General features: G+C 42.1%; 1 long non-coding RNA gene across 1 annotated transcript; it reads left to right on the plus strand.

Moving 5' to 3' along the window:
- Positions 1-845: 845 nt before the first annotated feature.
- Positions 846-13,552, plus strand: LOC116960189. The gene is made up of 2 exons (XR_004406251.2): positions 846-1,167; positions 13,092-13,552. It is a non-coding gene; the product is annotated as an uncharacterized LOC116960189 (long non-coding RNA).
- The last annotated feature ends 3,317 nt before the right edge of the window (positions 13,553-16,869 follow it).

A 16,869-nucleotide genomic window follows, 5' to 3' on the forward strand; every position in this document is an offset into this window, starting at 1 on the left:
ACATACAGTTCAAATCCAGATTTATTCACTGTGATGTGTGATCCAAGGTGCAACATCCTTTTATAAGTGTAATGAAGAGATCACCAGTATCTGAAAAATGCAGATTATAGATATTGTCCTCTTACTAGCAGGGGTTGCTGGCAAGAGATGGAAAGTATTGCAGAGGAAGTACTGGCAGGAGGGTATGTTTTGCTGTTTGGTGGAAAGACAGTGGCTGTGGTAGACAATACTAGTACTTGATTTCCCATGAACTTATATGGACTTACACTCAGCCCTGTCGTGTGCAACAAGGACCCTATGCAAACCATTAGCACAAGATTTAAAAAAAGAATACCAAGTTTTTAACAGAAATTAATTCTAATTTCTGCTCTGCTCTATTGTTTTGTTGTTTTTCGTTTGTGTGTTTGTTTTTGTTTTATGAGTGTGTGTTCCCCCATCCCCATAAATGTTCTCAAATTCATCTTGCCAGGACTGTCAAGAGCTTTTCCTTCAATATTTGTGGCTCCTGGGGTCACTGTTTGTTTGACTTCATTTTGTCAAATAGTTTAAAAGTCCGACTTCTATTTTTAATACTTTCACTTCACTGAGCTCTGTTTTTTCTCATGTTTTAAATAAATACACCCTGGTACTTTTAAACCGCCTTATTTAGAAATGTGATTTGTAGTTCTGCTTTAATAAATTTAGTCACAAAACTGTTTTCTGGTACCTTAGCACTTGGTCTGTCACAGTTTGGGGAAGTTGAAACAAACATGTAAACAGGAAAATAGTATTTTTATACATGTTTTGAACGACACAAATGGTGCAGGAAATAAATCAGTGAGGAACTAATTCATTATAGTAGCCAGTGATGTGTCTAGTATCAATTTGAAATATGTTGGTTTCCAGGTATACAAAAAGATGGAAAAATCTTCAGTAAAATATGTTCAGGGGCAGCCTGAACTCTGAATTTTGACCCCATCATGTTGAACCTCTGTCTCTGAACCCCAGTGAGGTATTGGGTTCTGCTGTATTTGGGATATTTCCATTGCCTCCAGAGGAAAGCCTGTAGATCCTGGGATGTTCTGTGCGAGGCATCTGGACATGCTGACAACCAACGCGTGTAAATACTTGTCTGGAAAATTTGAATGTATCCCTGCAGCATGGCACACAAGGAAGACACCATCAAAGGTGAAGTATAACTTTCTTCTATCCCCTCCTAACCACCACCACCACTTACTCCAAGACCCCTTTGGCACCATAAGGAGGTTGTCTTGAGGCAGAACAGAATTGAGACGTGACCATCAATTTGGTCCTGGTGAGGACCTGAGCGTGGACCTGGACAGTGAGGTGTTTATGTAGTTGGATTTGACTATAGTCACAGTCCAGGTTTACGCAGCGGGAAAGTTTGGAGAATAAATGGGGGGTTTAATTTTGTAGACTGGGAACCACAGTTAACCTGCTTTTTTGGTAAGACTTGCTGTTCTTCAAGTATGACAACTTTCTCATTGTTCGCCTGAGGGAGGAGAGGCAGAGTCAGACACTGAGGGTCGGCAGGGTGAGAGGAAGGCACGGGCTCTTAGGAGGCATCACAACCTCTTTCTGACTCTGATGGTAATCAAGGGAAACAGAAGATAGAACTTGGCAGAGGGAAGGGAAGTAAAAATGTTTTCTGCCTGTGTCACCCAGGCCAAGCAAAAGCAGAAAGCAGGCATCCATTGGTCTTGCTTTAGAAACTGACATTACATGCTTTTCAATATTTATGTGACCTATGTATTTATTCATGATTAAAGATATATTTCCTCTTAGCAATAAAGTTCCACTCCCTAAAGTGACTGTGGCATGAAGAATTTCTAAGTTTCCCACCCTTCTGCTCCTCCAAGATCAAGTTTGCTCCTTTCATTCAGTCTTTTGCCTTTTTTCACACCATCTGCCGGGTGCTTCCCTCCTGTCCCATCACTGCCAGACGTCACCCCAGGGTTTGTGTCCGGTTGTGCCCTCTGCTCGTGGTTAACATGGGCCAGCTGTGCCAGACACCCCTTTTCTTCCAAAGTCCTAGCAGCTAGGAGAGGGTTTGGGAGGTGAAGGGAAGGTTCGTCACCCACTTTGGTCAGTCAAGCCCAGCCCAGGCAACGCTTGGGTGTTTTTCTCTGAACTCTTGTTTGGTGAAGGAGCATTTCTTGTGCCGAAGCAGCGCTGAAGGGAAAGGCAGCAGGTCACCAAGATGCCTTGGTGCCCTTGTTTACCAACACCAAGGCCCTTTTCTCTAGCCCTGAGAAAGCCAGTGCATGAGGTGAGGTGAGGACACGAGGTGAAGACATGATGAGAGATGGGGGATTTTGTTAGTTTTGGGTTTCTTTTCTTTCTTTTTAATTTAGGTTTTGGTTTTGGTTTGTTTTTGTTTTTGTTTTTGGTTTTTTTTTAGCACATCCAGCTTGATTTGGAGACAAGGATTGTAACTGATGTAGTCTTAGCACAGAAAGCAAGTCCTCTGCGACCTGCGCCAAAAAAGTTTCCTCTGTAGACTCAGTCTGGCTGGAGCTATGAAATAACTTCCAGATGTTTTGTAAGGAGATGTGTTAGATGGAGGAGCGATGCTGGCTTACCTGTTGTTCCTCATACTTGTGGTTTTGAGTTGGGTTCAAAAAAAGAAGCCTCAGCTGTAATTATTTTGTGTGGGAGAAGTCCCTAGTTTTGAAGCAAAACTCAGCACAAAGGCTCACATTGGGATCTTCAGGATGTCATAACTATTCATTTATGAGCACAGTTTTCCTGAGAAGGGGAGGTGGAACAACAGGGAAAGCGGGAGAATCACCTAAATGGAAAAGTTTTTTTTAAAAAAAAAAAAAAAAAAAAAAGAAAAGAATCACAGCTACAAAACTCCCTATGCAACAGCACCTTGGATATAATTTTTCTCCAAAGAGATATTGCTGAGTTCAAACACTGTTCTAGTCGTTAGCACTGGCACTCAGGTGGGTTTCTGTGGAAAAGTTGTTTTTGAAAATAGAAGTCCAAAAAGATGTTATATTTCTTCCTAAATCTCTAGGTTGTTCTGTTTCTTCTTATAACAAAAACAGCCAAAAACTCAAGGCATTAAAAAACCCTAGGAGAATTAACATTTATAGTATTACTTGAAATACAAGTCTGCCATTGATTTCACTCCCTGAGAGGCAGCAGTTTGCTGTGTTTTGCAGGAAGGTTCAGCTAGTACAAGGATTAATTTCATCATCTTCATTTATTAATGCTTATTTCATGACACAGGAAAAAAATGGTATTCTCAAAGGGAGCAGGAAGGGACAGAATGGATGCCCCTTCCTTGTGTGGGTAAAAGAAGGACATTTGAAAATTAGCTCTGTTTTCAAACTGGGAGCTGGCTCTTCTGCCCCGGCAGGTATTGCTCCATCTGTGTTGGTGCTCCAAATCAGCAGAGCTTCAGTGAAACTGGAAGGGTCCATAGCTGGGTGGAGATTAGAAGAGCAAGGGATAATGTGGTGGGGACTCAGGGGAGATGCAGCCTCCAGCAGCAGAAACCAGACGAGAATAAATTTCCTGTTGAAACACGGTTCTTGTGACTGGTATCACTGGTGCGTGACCAGAAATCATTAGCAATGAGAGCACTGTCCAAAACTAGATAAACCTAGATGGTGCTGAGTTACTTTTTCTTAAGAAAAGAGATATATCCAATGTTACTAAATCCTCCTCGCCTCCTCAGCTGTATTATTGTGGCTTTAGGCAAACTCAGAATTGAGGTCTGGTAGCCCTGTTTTCTGGCCACTGCCTTGAGTTTACCCTATTGACCTTATTGGAAATGCAGCCCACAGACTGATCTTCCACCCATCGGAGACACAGTCATGGCTTATCTTGATCCTGGCTGGTTGTAAAAATGGCATCTCAAAGCTCCACACAAAACAAGGACATCATGGATTGGCAAATTCAATTTGTTGCACTTGTCACATGAAAAGAAAATTTTTTTGCAGTCCAGCAAGCTTCCCTTGCAGTATATAAGTCTGGAATTATTGATCCTATTTCAGATGGCATGCAAATCCAGTAATCTTCCTGGCGTTTGACTAGTAATTGCTAGTGTTAAGTGCTGTGGGCACCAGATTCTGCTCTGTCACTCCAAACAGGTGATACCTGCATTTGTATACACACAGAGTGTGCAACTGAATTCAACTTCTTGGTTGAGTAGACAGATCATATGAATGCTATTAGATCAGTATAAAGAAGTAGTCTGTTTTAATCCACTGAATTAAGATTATGTTTATCTGATTTTTTTTTTTTTTTTGAGTTGTGAATCCATTTTCTTTTACATATAAACAGCGAGCCCTCCAAACATCCTTTATAGTTTATATTCACATACTGACTCCTCTTGCTGGTGTGTTTGGCTTGTTGTCTTTATCCTACCATAAAATTCAAAGTCTGTTGACTCAATTTGTGCAAGATCCTTTGTACATGCTATAGCAATATGTAAATTTAAGCAGAATTGGTTTTTAGTAACCCACTTAGTGTGGTTTGTTGAAGCACAAAGTTTACAGTTTGGCTGGAGGGGCTTAGAGATGAATCAAGACAAAACACATGAAACATTCAATGCTATTAGAACATGCAGGGTTTATAAACCAAAAGGGCTGCAAAATGCTGTATTGTGTTGATATTACCATCATAATACCTTCTTTGTATGTTGGCTGTGCATTACTGCTTGCTGTTGATGTCAGTAGAGCAAATCCCCCTGGTATTGTTGCTTGTTTGCTAAATGAGCTGTCCTACAGTAGGTAGGGATAAAATAGTGGCAGAGAAACAGTGACTCACTTATCCTTTGAGAAGCCTTTCTCAACATCCTTTTGAGATTGATGAAGTGGATGCTTCTCAATATGAGCTACTAAACATCCTGGCTGGCCTTGCACCATGAAAAGGCTTGAAGAGAGCTGAGCGTGAGTGAGGAAGGGCTCAGCAAGCTAAAGCAAGATGAGATTTGCAGGTGGAATTAGGGTTTTGGCAGCAAGAAAAATGGCTGGGGGAAAGGGTGGGGAGAGCAGGCCTTGCGGGAGATCTCAGAGAAGAGAGGAGAAAGGGACCTGTAGGAAGGAGAATCTGGGGCTGGGTTTAGAAGAGGAGATGGAGCCTGAGGGAGGGTAATTATGAGCGAGAGGGTTGGGTAGGAAAGCATTCAGGAAATGGAAGAAGACAGCAAGTAATTTTAAGATGGAAGACATGAAGCTAGAGTAGTTTGCATAAAAGTAGCAATCAGGTAAAAATGAAAAGAGTATGTGTCTGGGTGGGGTAATAAACCAGGCATAAAAGGAAGAACAAAGTAGCAGAGTTCAGAGGAAAATGAGTTTTTAGGGGAGAGGACAGGATACACTCCTTCTCAGTAGCACTTTATTCTCTTCCACCATCATATTGTTCCCTGTTTTGTTCCCTGTTATCTTCCTGTTATCTTCCATGTCTTTTTCTACTTTTGCTATTTTCTTCATCCATCTGTCCGTCCATCCGTCTATCCATCCATCCATCCATCCATCCATCCATCCATCCATCCATCCATCCATCCATCCATCCATCCATCCTCATCAGGAAGAGATTCAGAAGGCAGCTTCCCTGTGTCATGTTGACTTCTGTTGAATTCATTAGATATTTTAGGCAGAGGGTTAGTTGCAGCATTGACTTCTAGTAAATTATAGATTAAGTGCTCTGTTTTCCTATTGACCATCCTGTATGGTTTACTTCCTGGGAATTGTCTCTATTTGCCTCTTCACTTGATGCAGATGTTTCTCTTCCAAACAATGCTGGATTCTTGAATTCTTTTAGTTAGCAGCTTTTTACAACATTTGCATACTGCTGAAAATCCTTCTGTGTTGAGGGAAATCTCATAGGTCATTGGGAAATGCAATAAAAAGAGACCATTTGTGTACAAGGATCAATAAATCTGAATGCAATTGTAGAAAGTGAGAGGAAACAGTGTGTCATGAAAGAAGAGGAAAAGGCTAAATTGGACCCCTGAGTGAGAATGCTACCGACAGTAGAAAACATTACTATCTCTTTTGTTAGAAAATCCTGTGCAATGCAAAGTAATCATAACTGACCAAAATTAACAGGACCTACTGTGACATTGAAAGAGTTAAAAAGAAATAAGTTAGTACTGTAGATGTAGAAAAGAATTTTGAGAGTTTATAAAATTTGCATGGTTCAAGGAGGTCAAGACTCTGATGATCCCAGAGGGACAAATACAGTGCTATTTGCAGCCAGTTTGCAGCCAGGGCTCTTACTGATCTTGAAAATGTGAATTAGAGTTATGGGGAGCAGCAAGTAAGAGATGCAGGATACTAGGTGCTCTGGGAAGATGCATAGGTAAGCGTTTGTCAACAAATTTGTCAGAAAGGTTGTTATACAAATACATCAGAAAGTATTTGAAACAGGTGCTGGAAATCCCTAAATCTTTTTGTGTGTGTAGGTGTGGGGGTGTTTTTTGTTGTTCCGGTTTTGTTTTGTTTTGCTTTTTTTTTTTTAAAAAAAAGCAGAATATTGACAAGAATAGAGCACAGCTGTGGTTGTTCAGGGTTTGACAGATACCAACTACAGCTATGGCAGAGCCAAATGAGGTCTTGAAAGAGGATGTGAGAAGTTCAACGGACAGATAAAGAAAGAGATGAAGGTGAAAATCAGAAACTCAAGCAGAAGATCACAGAAGTGAAAGCTGGTGCATGCTACAGCTTTTGATGCCCTGGTAGAAAAAACTGAGAAATTCTGTGACATATCAGAGAAGCAGGTGGGTAATTTGATAGTTACTGGAGAGTTTGTAGAGGATGGAAAGTTCATAGAAGCTGCAACAAGACAGAAGAGCTAGAATGTAAAGGCATTCACCTGGGAAATGGATGTTTTTCAAGCAATACCTCCTTAGGTAGTGAGCCAGAAGTTCCATCATTATTTTCACGCTCTCTTGGTAAAATCAGAGTGGGAGAAAAGGCACTATATGGAGGAGCAACAGGCACTGTTACTGGGACAAGGCCATGGAGTGTGTCCTGGAGTGCTTCAACATAGTGCGGAGAACAAACTGAACTTCTGACTTCATTATAGGGATAGGTTTCAAGTCAGGTAATCCTGACTTGAAAATGATTTATCCATAGCCACTCTTGCATTCAGAATCCACCAACACAGGAATGAATTTGTAACGCATCACAGTGGACAACCTGCAGATGCTCTGAAATAGTGGCAGCTCCTGAGAAACGATGGAGAAAGCTGTAATAATGTCCCCCCTCAGTAAGGCCAAAGAAGGACCTCAGGATGCTGCTGAGCCTGGTGGAGAATGAACGTCTGTAGCAAGGCAATGTATGTGATTCTGCCTGATCTCACTCCAGAAACAGGGACAAATACACAATTTTTAAACCTTCTCATGAACTTTTTATCCCAAGATCAAATATAAAATATAATGGCTAAAGTTGTTCAGAGAATGCAGAGCAAATGTAATTTTTCATCATACAAAAGGAATGAACCAGAAGTCACTCTGCATACAGAGGGGGAAAAGCAAGTTGATGTTTTACTTTATTAAATTATTTACAAAGCAATATTTTGTTTTAATTCTTGACGACTGATTAATTAATTATTAATTTATTAATATAGGTTTTGCACAGTAAAAAAAAGTTTGTCAGTTAAAAAATTGGGAATTTGAAAATTAGAAATCAGTTGACGCATTGCATTATACCTAATTAAACCTGTTAAGTTTCCACAAGGAAAAGCCTTAGCAGTCTCTATTCTTTCTTAGAGCATGAATTTTTTGCAAGATGAAGCAGTTTCAGTAATGTCTGAAGCCAAAGAAAAACAGGATCAGGTAACAGATGGAAAAATAGTTGCAGTACTTACACTTAAAGTTAAGATCAGAAAGGAAATAAAATGGTCTCTCCACACCCAAGCCTCATTGCCTAATAAAAACCAAGGAGAATCCATCTGCCACCAACTGGAAGCTGAGCCAGACTCTGAATAGGTGTTCGTAATTCAAATGAAGTGGGAAATGAAATTAGTGAACGAAATGTCTTTACAGCAGCACAGATATATGTGAAACGTCTGACTCTGCCAGGCTCCCATAGCACTTCCGTGGGCTCCAAGCAGGGGAGCACAGGACTGCTAGTACCTACTAGAGTTTCAGTGTCATGTTATGGATTATCTAGTTTATGTCTAGATCTATCAGCATACATTTATTTGATGCTAGTTGACCAAAATGTGAGTGTTAACATGGGATGGGCTTGAAAAGGGATGGCAACAGCTATTGTGTCATGTTTTTAAGGCTCAGTAGATGTGTGCAGAAGCAATCGTGTTCCCTAGCAGCCCATCCTACTGCAGCCCTTAAGTCTGTCCATCAGCTAAGCCAGAAAAGTATTAGAGACTTTGATCTCCTCTAAGTCTGCTCCGGGCATGACAGAAGAGCACCCTTCCTCCTCAATACCCTGAAGCAACGGCAACTTAATCTGTAACTTTTCTTCCAGATGACAAATGTTGACTGAATATAGCAGTGGGATCTGGCAATGGAATAATTTGTAAGTAATTGGGAGCATCAGAACATGTTTAATAATGTGCAGTTTTGCAGATTATGTATAATGTGAAAACCTGACAAACTTCAAGTTGCCATGACAGCTTTGTCACAAAAACTGTGTACACTTTTATATGGAAATGGTGACAGAAGTGATGCATGAGTTTTAAGTAACCAGTAGATGAGATGCTATTAGGGGCAGGAAGGGAATTTGGCACCTCAGAAGGGAAAATATTACAAAATGGAGGGAAAGATAGATTTGGGATGCTGGGGAGGCTGGAGGGACTGGTGGGAGGAGAAGCAGCAAGCAAGGGCCCAGGAGCAGAGATTATTGATGGATATTAATAGTTCTCAGTGAGAAGACATAGAAAAGACTTAAATTCTGTTCAGAATGCAAGTGGCAAGACATCCAGTTAAGAAGCATAAAAATATCTGTTAAGACCATTGTGTGTCAGGACAATACATGAAAAACAAGTTCCTGCACATTATACAGCACCTTACTTAGTACCAAGGTTACAAGCAGGATGTAGGGAAGCCCAGCATGGGGATGGGAAGGCAGGAAAGTATTTGGATTCATAAACCACAAGATGCTGGAACAAGGCAAGATAATAAATGTGAACTGATGGAGGAAAAAGGAGTTCTCAGGGGTCTGCTCTGCTCTGGAAGAGGGTGAACTCAAGAGGATAGGACTCCTTACCACGCCTGTGGCAGTGCCACATAGTCTGCACATTTGCAGACACTGCCGAGGTGTTTCCAGGCTGTGTTGTACAGGTCTGGAATTGGGCAGGAATGCACGGTGCAGTTTGGGAAGCCCTGGGTACCTTGTGTTCACAGAGAGGTGGCATGTGGAGATGCTGCTTTGAGGTGCTGGAGAGTTTTCTGGCCAGTGATTTACCTTGGGCAAAGAGCCCGTGGACTACGCGCTGAAGCCAAGGCTGCTGGTAGAGGCACGGTGGTGCTTGGGCTGCAAAGGTTGGAGAGGGCAAGAACAAGGTAACCTGTGGTGTAGAGCATGTCCAGTGTGTGTCACAAACCTGCTGACATGACTGACAGGGGTTTTATTTAGCAATCAAACAAGTAACACAAGCAAGAGACACCAAGCCCTTTGTCACAAGTCCCACAACCTTCAGCTGTTGACCTTTTGTTATTGCTACTCAGTAAGCTGCGAGTCGGCAGAATTGAGTCCTCCTTCATCTCTGGTCAGATGTGATGAGTTAATGAGCAGATAGCTAACAGAGTTGATAGCCTATGGAGTCTATGTCTCCACTGAGACATAGATTTGCTAGGAAATTCTGCTTGGTTAGAGTTACCCCATGCACAATCAGAGTATCTACTGTGCACAGCAATTTAGTGAGCTTTTTGTAATAAAATGACATTATAATACTGCTGGTGATTCTCATGAAAAAAGCTGAAGGCTTACAAAGAAAGTTGAAGAAATGTATGGAAAGCACAGATCATGAATCCCTGGAAAGGATCTGGAAGTTCCAAAATATTGAGAATTATTATGAGAGCTTGTTGAACAGTTATGAAGCAGTATGAATGAATGCTAGCAAAGTTTCAGAAGACTGATGTATAGAGAGAAAGTGGACCACAGAGGTGAGGATGCAGAAAAGTTAGAAAACCCAGGGGGAAAAGAAACACTTGGAATGTTAGCTGAAACTGATGTGAACCTGCAAGGATTTTTAATTAACAAAAAAGAGTGAAAAAAATAGGGAAATGAAGGATTTCAAAGAAGCAGGTGTTGTTAACGTAACAAAGGGCTGGGACTTCAATGAGGTATTGATCCCAGAGGGAATCCCTGGGATTGATCCCAGAGGACTGTGCTCTTGCTGTCAGCTGGTACTTGTGGGTTACTTTACATAATCAATTAAAATGTTACCCATAACTCATTTAGGTGATGAACTTTCTCCCCAAAACTGTCCCTTCCTGCTCTTGAAATAGCAACCTACAGTCTTTCCAAAGCATAGTTTACTCTCTAAGGTCAAGTTCATCCCAGTTTATCCCCCAGTTGCAGCTGGCTGTTTCACCTCCAAATAAGCCTGGTGTACTGGTATCTGCTTATCATCCCCCATCACCCTCCTGTCCTGCAACTGCAACATTTACACCTACCTATGCAAAACCTTAGTGCACCAGGACAGTGCTACAGAAAACAGAGCTGGGAGAGTGTTTGGAGAGATGTTTCCTAAGAGAGGCTTTATCAGCACTGAGTCTCATCCATGCTGTCTGTCTCGCAAGTTGTTAACCATGTTCCAGGGAGAGAGCATGCCTTGAGATAACCTCTTTGCTCCCCTGGGACAAGCAGAAACTGCTTGGTGATTCCTCCGTGGTTCATCCATTAATGGAAAAAATGTGACTTGGTCAGTAAAAAACCTGATCAATGCTCAGTAAGGTCTTTTTGTACACTAGCAGTTACCGATAAATGAATCAAGGCAAATGTAACCGTTCAAGGTACATTTTTCACCCTGGCAGCCTGGACTTAGCTGTTCTTCCTGGTTTTGTGGTTCTGAGAAAGAAATGAAGAGCAGCCTGAAATTTATGTTTAGTGTTATTTGTGTGAAGACTCTCTCTGGAGTCTTGTAGTGGCTTAACAGATGGAGCCAGGGCAGAGATTCATATTGTGATGCTTATTTATTAATGCAGCTTTTCCTGAGACAGAGGAAAAAATATGTTTTTGTAGGAAACCTTTTCCCCTTCCCCAGAATGGAAAAAGAATGACATCTGGACATCTCCTATTCAGCTGCGCTTGGGATGCATATTTTCCCCAGACATGCATTTCTGAATCTCATGATGATCTGGCTGCTTAGAAGTAGCTCTGGTAGCCAGTTTCTTTTTCCCACAGAAAGCAGTTTGAATTAAACAGCAGTTTTGTTGTATGTCAGTGCCCTGTTTCTTTCTTGATCTCAAGAAACTTCATCTCTTATTTATCTACGCCCAAAATATAGAAAACCACAGAAGAGTAAAAATTTACCAGGGGCAGTTCTTGCTCAGTGGGTGCAATAATAAGCTGTTGTTGACTCTGTTGTCTGTAAGACAGGGTTTTGAAGTATTCCAAAGACAATTTAGATAGGCAAGGGATACAAATTATGATGTTTATTTCTTAATGCCTGTTTTACTGAGAGGCAGAAAAAAAAGAGCATTGCTGGAGGATCCGATGTGAACTCTCCCTTCCACTCATCAGTCCCTGTGAAAAAGATGGAAATGTCCTCTTTGGCTCTTTTCCCCCGGCAAACATCACTCCTCCTGACTGGTGTTCTGCATCAATGAGGTTTAAAATAAGCCACAGGGGCAAAGGCCTGGAGTCAGGGGACACTGGGAGAGTAGAGAATAGGTAATGAAGGACTCAACAGAGAGGCTGTGTCTATGGGAAAGATCAGATGAAAGGCAAACCTGGAACATTTTGATATTTTGCTCCCTTTGGGGCCTAATTTACCAGCTTAGTACCCCTGTAGAAAGAAAATGATTAATCAGGAGCATGGTATCCAGCAGTTCCCATGGAGCACAAATCCTGGACTAATGACAGTGCCAGTGGCTTGACTTTGCAATGATAAGCAAGGACCACTTTACCAGCCCTCATGAATTCTGGCCTGTGGAATGGTATCATTTTGGCATTCAATGCCAAGACAACTGTCAGGTCTCGGGGAACACAGAAATGCCCTTTAGTTGTGATTTTTCCCCACTGCCTTGTACAGTGCATCCTCTGTTGAGACTACGGGCCAGCATGTCCCCAGATCTGCTTTCAAGCCTGCAGGAATACAGATCCTGATGCATAAAACCCAGTTGCAAACCAATTTCATGCTTGGCAGATGACACTTGTTGAGTTGGCATGTAGCAAAACAAAGGTGCTGCAGTGTGGGAGCCCAGCTGGCTCATTCTCTGTGCAACTTATAGTTGAGATTAACGTAAATCTTTTTGTTAGTACTAAAAACTCTGGAGACCAGTTCTGCTCAGTTAGTTGTTTCAGCTGGACATTTTGTGTACACGCAGAGCAGACTGTACCTTGGATTGGTGCTGACTTCAGACACTACTTATATGAGTCTCTTGCCACAGTTTGATTATTCTCTTCCACCTTTTCCTGGGAGAAGGGAATCAGAGGAACTGCACAATGCAAGAAAACTAGCAGCTTCCTCTTTCCTGTCATATGCAAGGTTTCACAGGTGCATTTTTTTCTTCTCTCAATGTGCTCAGTAGCTGAGTCTCAGAAGTGGTGAGAAAACATTTTTGAAAAGCCAGTTGTATGCAAAGAAGTGCTTAGGTATTTCTTTGCCTTCGGCTAGAGAATGCTCTATTTCCAAGTGTGGTCAACAGCTCTGAAGTCAGCAATGGTCTAGGAAATTTGGAAGGCTAATACAGAGCTGATGAGTGAATCATCCCTGTGCTAGCCCCAGCCACTGAGTTACCCTCCATCCTCAGATTTTCCCTTCCTTCAGCCCCTGTAGCCAGGGTGACACGAAGTCGTGTGTTTCTCACTGTGTGTAGAGAGGCGGTTATGGCCCGTTCTGCCAGACCAAGACTGAGCTGTGATGATCATTGCTTCTTCAACACCCAGGCTGAATTACTACCTTTATATATATATATTTTTTTTTTTTTTTTTTTTTCCCAGGAATTTCTGCATTAAGTTCAGGGAGGACGACTGATGAACTAGGGTATCCTTCCTGCTCTCACTCCTCTCCTGCCTTGTCCTCTGGTGTCTCCATTTCTCCTACTGCTCCGACTACCCATGTCTCTTCCACTGCCTCTCTCATCCCCTTTTCTCTCTGTGGTTTATTGCCACTTGCTGATGCAGCCAGGCTAGAGAGAAGCAGCATGTTTGGAAGAAGAGAAGGTGCCTTTGCTTTCCCAGGCTTGTCATGCCTGCAGGTCAGCACATACTCTTGGGAAGGAAGGATAAGAGGAAGGATAATATTACTGAGACATCCCAGTAAAGAAGAAAATCAGTCTTTCATGGACAGGTGTCAACATGGGAAATGACTCTGTAATTAGAGAAAACACAGTCTTTCAACTTGCTTTGCATATATAGTCTATGGAAACTATGCAAATAAAGCCTAATGCAGAATCAAACAATTGCATTTTCATGTTAGTGTTTATTTGTTTTCCAGGGTTTGTTTTTTTGTATTGCTGAATGGGATTTGTTGTGCATTCATGTTAAATGACTGAAATGAGCATGTCTCCTCAATCCCATCAAGTACAGTTTCTTGGCTCTGAAGGTACCCTGTACCCTCCAGAGATACCCACACTCATGTGGCTTGCTTCTGGCATATGGATTACCTTGGGTGCTCCTCCAAAGCAGCAAGATGGGGCTTAGAAGTGGCAGGAACATCAGAGACAGTTTTGCAGTGTCTCAAAAATGAATTTATCAGAAGATGGTAAAATCACTCGAATCAAATCTCTGTCTGTCCTAATCTTGCACACACATGTAGGCCTGTCCCCCTGTGTCCCACTGATTCAGAACACTAGCCAGAATACCAGGGAATCACATACATGGTCCATAGCCCTCCGTGCACCTCTGGAGGTGCCACCAGGGTAGGGCTGATCTCAGTTGCCTTCCCTCTGTGTTCCTCTGTGAGACAGCCGAACCCCGACTTCAGCTCTCAGCTGAGTAATGTGTTATTTGGACAATTTTATATTGGCACACGAAGCTTTAACTATTCAGTGTGCAGCTGGAGATTTGCTTCTGTCTGTCTCGGCCTGTGCCCTTTCCTGGTATAAATTAAGGTGATCCCGGACCCGTTAGGGTGGTGAGGTATGTATTTTTTCAGGTTTTAAATGAAATACGCTTGATCCTATCGGCAGGATAGTGCTTACTCTCAGTTATGCAGGGCTCTACAGGCAAAAAGTGTAACTCTTTGCATAATGCAAATCATAAATGATTTAGGACAAATGAACAGATCTTTTGTGTTAATCTTTGAAGAACATGTAAGGAGATCTTTGCTGACACCAAGGGAATGTTGAGAGAGCAGTGGGCTTGCAGAAGCCTGACCTTGCTCTGCATCTGCTCTCTTCGGGAGACTGTGCCACAGCCTCAGGCAGTTGGGGAGAGCTGGTTGATGCACCAGTCAGAAAAAACACCTGATGGTCCAGAACAGACCATGAGGACAAAGGCCATGGCTAAGGGATGTGGTGAGAAAAAGCCAATAGTGTATCAATTGTTCCTCCTCCTCCCATGCTCTGCAGCACCTCATTGTAATTGCTTATCCTATGGGAAAATGTTATACTATGGGTGTGCAGCACCCTGAAACCCAAGGGTATTGATGACAAACAGCATCCACGAAGCAATAAGTGGCTTTGCAAAGAGGAACAATACCTGTCTTGTGCCTACACTCAGCAACGCAGATTTTGTCTGAAAGCCTGGCATTCTTCCATGCTCAGCAGCCTGTAATTCTTTTAGAATAATTTTCTACTCCTTTCTGGAATATGAATATAAATGGCATTTCTTGCTTCGGGGCATTTGGATGGGCTCCATATAGATTCAACACATAAATTCATTGTAAATAATATGTCTGCCAAAGCTCATGCATGGATGTTGCTCTTGATTGCACCTGGCTTCCCCCCGTCTCATGTTAGGAGAGTTGCCAGAGGAGTAGTGTGTGCCCCACAGCAAGCTGAGGGCCACGCTGCAGCACAGCCTGGCAATTCATGTGGTAGCACTCTCACAAACTTCCAGTGACCTCTAACAACCACCAAAAAAGAAACTCAGAACGTTTCCTAATTTTTTTTATCATATTTTTGGAAATAACTAATGCGTTTATTAGCTTTTAACAAGTATCAGTTTTGCTTTCTATCAACACAAGCCTAAGGATGAAACCAGCCAAGAGCAGTAGATGTCTTTTAAGGGTCTCCTTAATTATTTCTGTCAAATTTAAAAACAAGCAAACAGACAAACAAGAAACAAACAAGTGTTGAGGCCTAAAAACAGGAAAGCTGTGAGAAATAGAACTTACCTTATGGCATATTCTGTGAGTATTCTTGACAGAGGGGAAAAAAAAAAAAAAAAAAGACAAAATAAAATACTAACTCATCTAGTCAATACAAACTGCTTAAACTATGGTACTTTTCTCTTTCAGCCGCTTTGGAAGACAATTATTTTCCTCACTTTCACAGTTGATTTCTTTACCTATGGTATAGTTTGGATGTTTTTATGTAACGACAAAGTAAAAATATCCCAATACACTAAATTGTTGTAGAGCATGATTATACATGTAAGACAGCATGTAACTGAACAGTCTCTAAACCTCCCTTGTCTTCATCTAAGACTTTATGCTGAGTTGAAGATGTCATTATTGGCTGGATAATTGCCCAGAGTCAAATATAAGTTTTCCTGTGAGCAGCAGAGCTAATGAAGCCTGCTTTGCCATGTTGGTTGTGCATTTTGTCCCTTAGTTCCCTTTTCTGCATGGAAAGCCTGTTGTAAAATGCCTCCCAATTGGAGAGACCAAGTGTGCTGTGATCTGCAGTGTCTCTCTAGCTCCTTGTTTTTCCCCAAAACATGTAGGACTCCCGATAAGTCTGAAACAATTTCCCCTCCTTTTCAAATGGGATTGAAATGGGTCAATGGCCTCCAAAAGTATTAGCGTTACCAGGAACCACTAAGGAGCAGCTTATCCCCAGGTGAACATGTTCCTCATCAAATTAGTGCTACTGTTGGTGAAAAGTGTTAGCCTGGCTCCATCTGAGGTGAAATATGTTCAGGCAGGGAGCTGGATATGCCCTGATGTGCGCACCGATGAGCAGTGAGAGAAGAAACTTCCCCAGCACTTCTTGTTACGGTGGGAATCTAGGAAGACATGTGGGCCTCCCGAAGGAAGTTGCCATCTGGAGAAGAATAGCAGCTAAGTGGGATGAATATTTGTGCTTGTGTGAGAAGAACATGTAAAGAGCTGGATTGGGAACGTTGCTGGCAGAGCGCGATGGGTTGCTCTTATCGTTACCGGAGCAGGCATCCAACCCAAAGGCAGTGAGTGGCCTTCTGCCCAAGGGGGCTGAGCTGGAGGAGCACCGCAGAATTGTGGTGCCTCACCATCGCTACCAGCACGGCGCTGCGTGTGCCGCTTCGTGCTTAGATGGAGCAAAGCTTGGAACCCAGTTACAGCAGCCACTGGAGGGGCAGGAGCTCCTGGGATGGAAAAGCCCCCGTGTCATGGTCCCTGGAGTTGTTCCTACATTGCTGTCACTCTCCTGCTGTGTTGAAAATAACAAAGCTGGTTATTTATGCCTAAAATAACTATGTGGGTTTTCATTCATCACAGCAAGGATGACATACTTATTAGCTCAGATTCACTTTTTTTTTTTTAATACAGAATTAAAACTATGTGCAAGGTTAAAGCTGCTTTCATAAGTTTTAGCAGATGTGAATTTCAGAATTAAGAAGATCAGAGTTTTAA

Source organism: Tyto alba, unplaced genomic scaffold (genome assembly GCF_018691265.1).
Source record: "Tyto alba isolate M040663 unplaced genomic scaffold, T.alba_DEE_v4.0 Super-Scaffold_46, whole genome shotgun sequence".
Classification (NCBI taxonomy): domain Eukaryota; kingdom Metazoa; phylum Chordata; class Aves; order Strigiformes; family Tytonidae; genus Tyto; species Tyto alba.